The following is a 7,238-nucleotide window of genomic DNA, read 5'->3' as shown; positions in this document are numbered from 1 at the left end:
CAGAAGCGTTTTGCGAAGGAGTTTTTGTCGCCTCGCTGTACCCGCGCCGGCCACCATCGCTAGTCATCATCATCATCATCAGCATCATCAGAAGACAGCGTGCTGCAGTTTCTGATGCGTTTCACTGTTTAGCGCACCGGCGTGGAGTATGGCGCAGCACTAAAATGCATTCACATAAACGCATACAACCATTGCCCCCACTACCAGTCACCAGGGTCCGAAAATGAAAATTGCAGCAAAGATGCAGCAAGTGCTGTTCAGTGTGATCGTTAACAGTGGTTTTTCGAAAATAGTGGTTCCGGGTATAAAATCCGGCGCCCGGGAGTAACGCTCCATTTGGACGATCGTGCCATGGGGGGTTTGCAAAGTGGCAAATAATAAATGTTTGCACTGGCGTGGGGGACGGTGCTCTTATGTGTTGTGTGTGTGTGTGTTGTGTGTTGCCGTGCTTCTTCTACTTTTTGAAAAATAAATGCACGATGCGGTTCCAAGGGGTGGCGGTTGGATGGGTGTTTGAAATGAGGAAGAGGACACTATTTAGATGCATTTCAATCGAAGCAATAGATGGTTATGCATGCCGGTGCAAAGTGGCAAGGATGCTGACCGGTGAAGCAAATATAAGGATAGCTTGTTTTTTGTTTAGTTTGTATCGTTTGGTACGACTCCCAATTTGAAGTACAGTGATGGATGAAATAAAGCTAAAAATCGCGTTCACAAATATACGTTTTATCAAAATAGAAGCAATATTTAAGATCATACAGTAAGCTGAAATAGATTACTAATGTTATCAAAAATGTTCGTCTAGCCACAAAAAAAACACAAAAATATTTGAGCATTATCCTCATGATTCCAAAGTGTCAAATAATTGTTCGTTCAACGCATCCACCAGCATAAAAATGCTATAAATCCACCAGTACAGTATAAAACTTTAATATTTCCACAGTTAATTTTTCCCACAGTTCAATACAATGCCAAGGTCAAATGACAACTTCAGCAATGAATGACAGAAAAGGAACTAATTAATGAGCAAAGCAAATTGCGAACCCATTACATATTCAGTTTATAATTTTAAAACATACATTGAACATGCTTGTCTCCTAAATACACCGTTTTGGAGCCCAAGTAAACAATGTTTAGCTGCTTTTGAATATTGTTCAACTATAAGTAAACATTTGACGGCCAACTCAAATTCTGATGCCTTACTAAACATTGTTCAATCGCAACTACCCATTTGCTTTCCCCAATATTAACGTGCGTTTGTAACTTGATTTCAGTTGAGTTTGCTAAAAAGTCGCTGATTAATTCAAAAGATATCGAGATAAATTTTTGTTAGTTAAATTACAAATAATTTTGTAAAACAAGACACAAACAGAAGCCTAAACTCCTTAAAGAAAACAGATTAACTTAGGTTTAGTTACGATATAACGAAGCTTATACAGGCATCAGTATTTCAGTTGGACGTCAAATGTGTACTTAGAGCTGAATAATGTTCAAAAGTTAAATGTTAAACTTGTTTATTTGGGCTCGAAAACTATGTAAATCTCTTCTTCTATTACTAATAATAACTTCTTCGGCAAGGATTTTACTTAAAATTAAAAATTAGTAATAAATAAGTTCTCCTTTAGGTCATCAAGTAATAATAAATAAGTAAAGAAGATAATTCAAATAAATCAGAAACATTACTTAAAAAAAACAGCCGAGGAATACTCATCATTGCTTTGGAACGATTCGTAATGATCTGAAATAATACTTATATTTACGATTTTTATAATTAACAACATACCAAAAAAATCGTTACATCCATGATTAATTTGAATTACAAACTGCTTGGACTTAAAGAGAGTAGAGGTAGTAAATATATTCATAATATCCTGCATTTGCATAAGAGTAAGATTTAATTATTGCAAAGACTACAAATATTGTTAAAACATCGAAAAACAATTACTCACACAATAAAATTTTGCTTTAGGTACGATCGATGCGTTTTTATTACACTTATAATTATGATAATTTAAAAAAGCGACTGAATAAAAATATATACCATGTATCTGTACTGTGTATTGACACATATGTGAGCCTCACTGTAAGCACATAAACTATCTACTTAACACCTAGCAAGCGGGCGAGTCATTTCGCATGCTATAAACTGCACTATGTGCAGAGCTGGCACTACTACTAGTGGGCAAACCGAACCACCCAGCACCCGCTAAACGATGCAACATTTAACGATGCCACCATCAAACTCCCACGCACCACCAGCGCTTCAATTGCAATCAACGCCAATGGTTCTAATGTGGCTCGGAGCGCGCAATCCGAGTTCGTATATATTTTTCAAACTTTCAGCTTCTGCAGCTTGCAACCACAACCAACCCAACAATGTAGGTGCGCTGTAAGGGATGATGCTGATGCACCGAGTGACTTGAGCGCCGGGTTGTCATTAAATTTTTGCGGCGCAGGTTTCCAAAAGAAGGGAATGTGTTGTGTGCTTCCATGTGTGCGGAACTATTACTGTTTGTTGTCATTTGGGGTGGCTATTTTGTTTTTTTTTGTAAACTTGTTAAACCAAGCCGCTTTGCACCCGGGACGGTAGGGAAGGTTATCGAATGCAAAGCCATGTAAAGACGCCAGCCGGTGTCACCAGTGGGCCGGGTAATAAAAACAGCAAGAAACACCGCAAGTGGAGGCCTGGGCCATGGTCGTGGCATTACGCGGTGTCTTTTCAATTAGAGCTTTATGTGTGTGTGTGTGCGTGGCAGTAATCTGTTGCGAGAGGTAAACAGAACCGGGCGCGTATCGTTGTTGTGTGTTAGAACATGCAAAATAAGCTTAGGTAGGAGGACGCACTAACGCGGTTGGGTAAATAGCTGTTGATGATTGTTTTGCAACGGAGTGGCGTGTTATTACTAAAGGTGTGGAGTTGATCGTGGCGTTGAGACAATATTGATCAAGTGCGATCATCTTCGCTCGGTGTGGAATACATTTTGATTAGGCATGGGCAAAACGATTCTTTTCACCGAACGCGAACGAACTAGTTCGCTCACCAAAAAGAACCGTACGCGAACGACGATTCTTTCGTTCTTTGTTTCATGAGGTTTTTATTCACAAAGAACGCTCGTTATCTTTTTCATTTACTCACCATAGACGCATACTGTAGCCAAAGAAGTACTCATTCTGCGGTTGAAACCAATAATTTAAAAACATTAAACACTCGGCTGTCTGGTCAACACAATCCATCGCAAAACCGACCAAAAACTAGCATGTAAAAAACTAATACGAGCAAAAATATCTCCTGCATATATTGTACCCCATGCCTTATACACACTTAAGAATTCTATTAAAAAAAACTACTTAAATATGGATCAACATGATGAGCGCAATCAATTCAGTTCAGTTCATTCGCGAACAATGACTAATCCGTTTGAACGGGCTCGATCTATTGAATTGTATAGGTATAATTTCCATACCAACAGAACACAGATCGAACACCAGTTCGAACGCGTTCGATGAATTCAGTTGTGTAGGTACGATTTACACACCAACAGAACACAGATCGAACACCAGTTCGAACGCGTTCGATGAATTCAGTTGTGTAGGTACGATTTATACACCAACAGAACACAGATCGAACACCAGTTCGAACGCGTACGATGAATTCAGTTGTGTAGGTACGATTTATACACCAACAGAACACAGATCGAACACCAGTTCGAACGCGTTCGATGAATTCAGTTGTGTAGGTACGATTTATACACCAACAGAACACAGATCGAACACCCGTTCGAACGCGTTCGATGAATTCAGTCGTATAGATACGATTTCCACACCAACAGCACACGTATCGAACACTGCTGGACAAATTCGACGGCGTTCGAGGAATTGAGTTGTATGGGTACGATTTCAACACCAACAGGGTACATTTTGATCTCTGACGACCCGTTCGCACGGTGCGAGAAAGAGCGAGAAAGCAATATGATTTTGTACGTTTTATTACCACATTTATGTGTGCCGTCGAACACTGAACGGAACGTTCGAACGCGTTCGGTGTAGTCAGTTTCTTCCAAAAGTCCTGGTCGTTCTTTTTGTTAAGAACTTCGTTCGTTCGTGCACTTTACCGAACTGTTCGAACGGTGCGATTCTCGTTCATTTTACACATGCCTAATTTTGATTATTGCTTGAGGGCTCAATCTTTTTCAAGTTTAATGGTAAGAACGCGATGGAACATAATTAAATAATTTGATTTTTCTTTTCAATTTAGTTAATATTAATTGAGATAAGTCTGATACAAGCCACAGATCTGTAAGTCAACATTATCAAAATCTCTCCCTTAAATTTCAAAAAAGCTTAAAAAAAACTAAAAAAGCAACCATCCAACATTGTATAACAATTCCCTTTCGCCGTCGTGCTGGCTCTAATCTCACGCTTGATTTATGATCTCCATTCTTCACCGAAAAAATAATCGTTCCATCCGCGAATAGCCGTGCAAACGACGGGTTGGATTGCGTGTTTTAGTTAGGCTGCCTTTTTTTTATTTATTTTTTTGTTGTTGACCACCGGCCTTCGAACGACATTATTATTATTATCATTGTGAGCTGAAGCAGCATGCCGGGTACGGTTGCCAGTACCGTTTGTTGGGGGGGCTTTCGGTTTTGATTCCTTAAATCACCACCGAGGGTGAACTCTATTGTTCTATTTGGTGGATTTACGTGCTGTGGTGGCTTCTTCTTTTCTGTATTTTTGATTTGACCTCACAGATGACGCAGACGGTGGTCACGGTGGGTTGAAACGGTTGAAAGCAGTGGTAAAATGGGTAAATGTATGAACGGACTTGATTGACGGCACGCAAGCAACTGGAAATAGAGCTGATGGCTGTACAGGGAGAATGCAGTTGTTACATATTTAGAAAAAAACGACTCATTTACATGCTTAACTCTTTTTTCTTTATTATTTTTTATGTTTATCTAATTGGAATATTGTTAGGAATTTGATTTACTTGTTGAGCGTTTGTTAGAATATGGTTAATGTGGGTTTTAAATAATAAAATAAATACATCGCTCTAACAATTTGCACGTACTGGTTACATCTTTTGCTCAATAACTTTATAATAAAGCGCCAATGTAACCTTAAGTTGTATTTGAATTATTTACCAAAGAGCAAGAAGATTAAGATTATTTGATTAAAAAATAACAAATGATTCAATCCACCTTTTTTTCATTCAAAAGCCTATAAATGTTGAAAATCATTCAAAATGTTTGCTTCTCTGCTTAAAACAAACGCTGCAGGTGATGGAATCAACAACTCGTGCCCATCATTTACCTTTATTGCCTCGTGTGCAAACACACAGCACAGGCAAATCGATGAACTTGAATTAGAAAACGAAGAGATCCATAAATTTGCGCACCGTCGGTGTGGTGCTCCAGGCTGTGTCTCCTGCGCTGTTTTCGATTGGGATTCGTGATTTGTGTCGGTTTCTGTTTTTACTATCTCCCCCTTCTCGACCTGTGTCGCTGGTGTCAACCCTTTCCCTTGCCACCGAACAGCAGTCTCAAAGTCTTTGAGCACAATGCTAAATAGTGAAATATTTTGCGTTCCTAACTCACACACACATACAGACCCGCAGGAAGCAGACGTTTCATTTCATTGCAAATAGATTTATGATGCGATGTAGCACCAGGGAGAGCAGGGAGCAATAGGCCTGCTCAGGGATGACATTCCACGTACGGGAATGGGAAGGCCATAACCCTTTCCCTCCCAGCCCCCCCCCCTCCCACCCATGGCACGAGTGTGGTAAATAAATCGACGCTAACAACTGAATCCGTTTGGCGTTGTATGTTGTCATAAAAATGGATTTTATAGTAAACAAACGGCCACCCCCCCTCCCCTCCCCCTGCCTGAGGCTGTCTCGGCCGGTTCGAGTGGCTGTTTCTAACAAAACCAGGAAGTGCCCGGAACGGGTGCAACGATGCATCGCAAAACAACAACAGCAACACTCTTGCACACAACAGACACAAACATCCACGTCACACGGACATTGTTGCACCGCGAGACTGCGGGATGAGCACGCGCGCACTTGGCGCGGTTTGTTTGCATAACATAAACAAAGCAAATTTATTTCACATTTTATGTGGCACCATATATATATACTTTTTTTCTCTCTTTTGCGATGCAAAATTTTGCCACCATAAGCTGTAACTGTGGATTGAGATGTGTTTATTTTTGCATGTTGCAATGATTCATTGATTCACTAGTACACGCTTTGATAACACTATAGAGACCAGTGTTTTACACCAGTAATCAGTTTTTGCTAACTTAACTACACATCGATTACATATGCAATCGATTATCTGCCTGCTTGTTTACCATTGATCAGTAGCACACTGATTTTGCATGATAAATAAGAATCAGAAGCCATCCAATGGTCTATGGAACTTATTTGGCATCATTATAAACCACTCACTAATGCATGCGAAATTATTGCAGGGTGCTTTGCTTTAGTTTTGTATTATTGTGGATGCCTTTTTGGTACAATGGATTGTCGCTATGCAAAATTGTAATATTAACATTTACATTGTTAAACATCATGTCGATTATTGAACCATCAAAATAAAGTAATCAATTACGATGTGTTAATTATTCACATCTTTGTCACCCAACAGGTTGATAACTGTAGAATCTTAAGTTGAAAGTAGAACCAATTAAAGCATATTACACATACAGTGGAGCGCCGTTTATCCGTGAACCTTTTACCCGGCTGTCCGTTTATCCGTGCTGTTGAGAAATGACAGTTCAATACAATGGTGACATTGCGTCATGAGGAGGATATTTGAAAAAGTGGTTAGAAGAGCACATTGTCATAACAAAAGACCCAATAATTCAAGGCAAATTTCAAATATTCTTGAGGAAAAAGCATGAAATTAATAAAAACTGGGTTGTTTTTATCAAAAAATAAGATAGTTCTCCAAAAATTAATCAGGAATTGGTGATAAAATATATCATTTGACTCATTATCCGTGTTATTCGCTTATCCGGGCGAGGTCAAGTCCCAAGAAGCCCGGATAAACGGATCTTCATTGTATTTAAAATAGTAAATAAAACTTCAAAACAGTATATAGAAGATTAAAGAGAATGCAAGGGTATAACAACTATCAACGCTACATTACAACATTGCCGGTTTAAGACTGAACAGTTTGAAAGAGAGAAGGAATTATCTGGACTAAGAAATCGAGCTTACAATTTAAACG

The 7,238-nt window shown here is 39.2% G+C and overlaps 1 long non-coding RNA gene across 1 annotated transcript; it reads left to right on the top strand.

Moving 5' to 3' along the window:
• The first annotated feature begins 2,934 nt into the window (after positions 1 to 2,934).
• Positions 2,935 to 4,716, top strand: LOC125907251 (uncharacterized). The gene is made up of 2 exons (XR_007452527.1): positions 2,935 to 3,593; positions 3,666 to 4,716. It is a non-coding gene; the product is annotated as an uncharacterized LOC125907251 (long non-coding RNA).
• Positions 4,717 to 7,238: the final 2,522 nt, after the last annotated feature.

Source organism: Anopheles coluzzii, chromosome 3 (genome assembly GCF_943734685.1).
Source record: "Anopheles coluzzii chromosome 3, AcolN3, whole genome shotgun sequence".
NCBI lineage: Eukaryota > Metazoa > Arthropoda > Insecta > Diptera > Culicidae > Anopheles > Anopheles coluzzii.
This window is presented reverse-complemented; position numbering and strand designations above follow the sequence as displayed.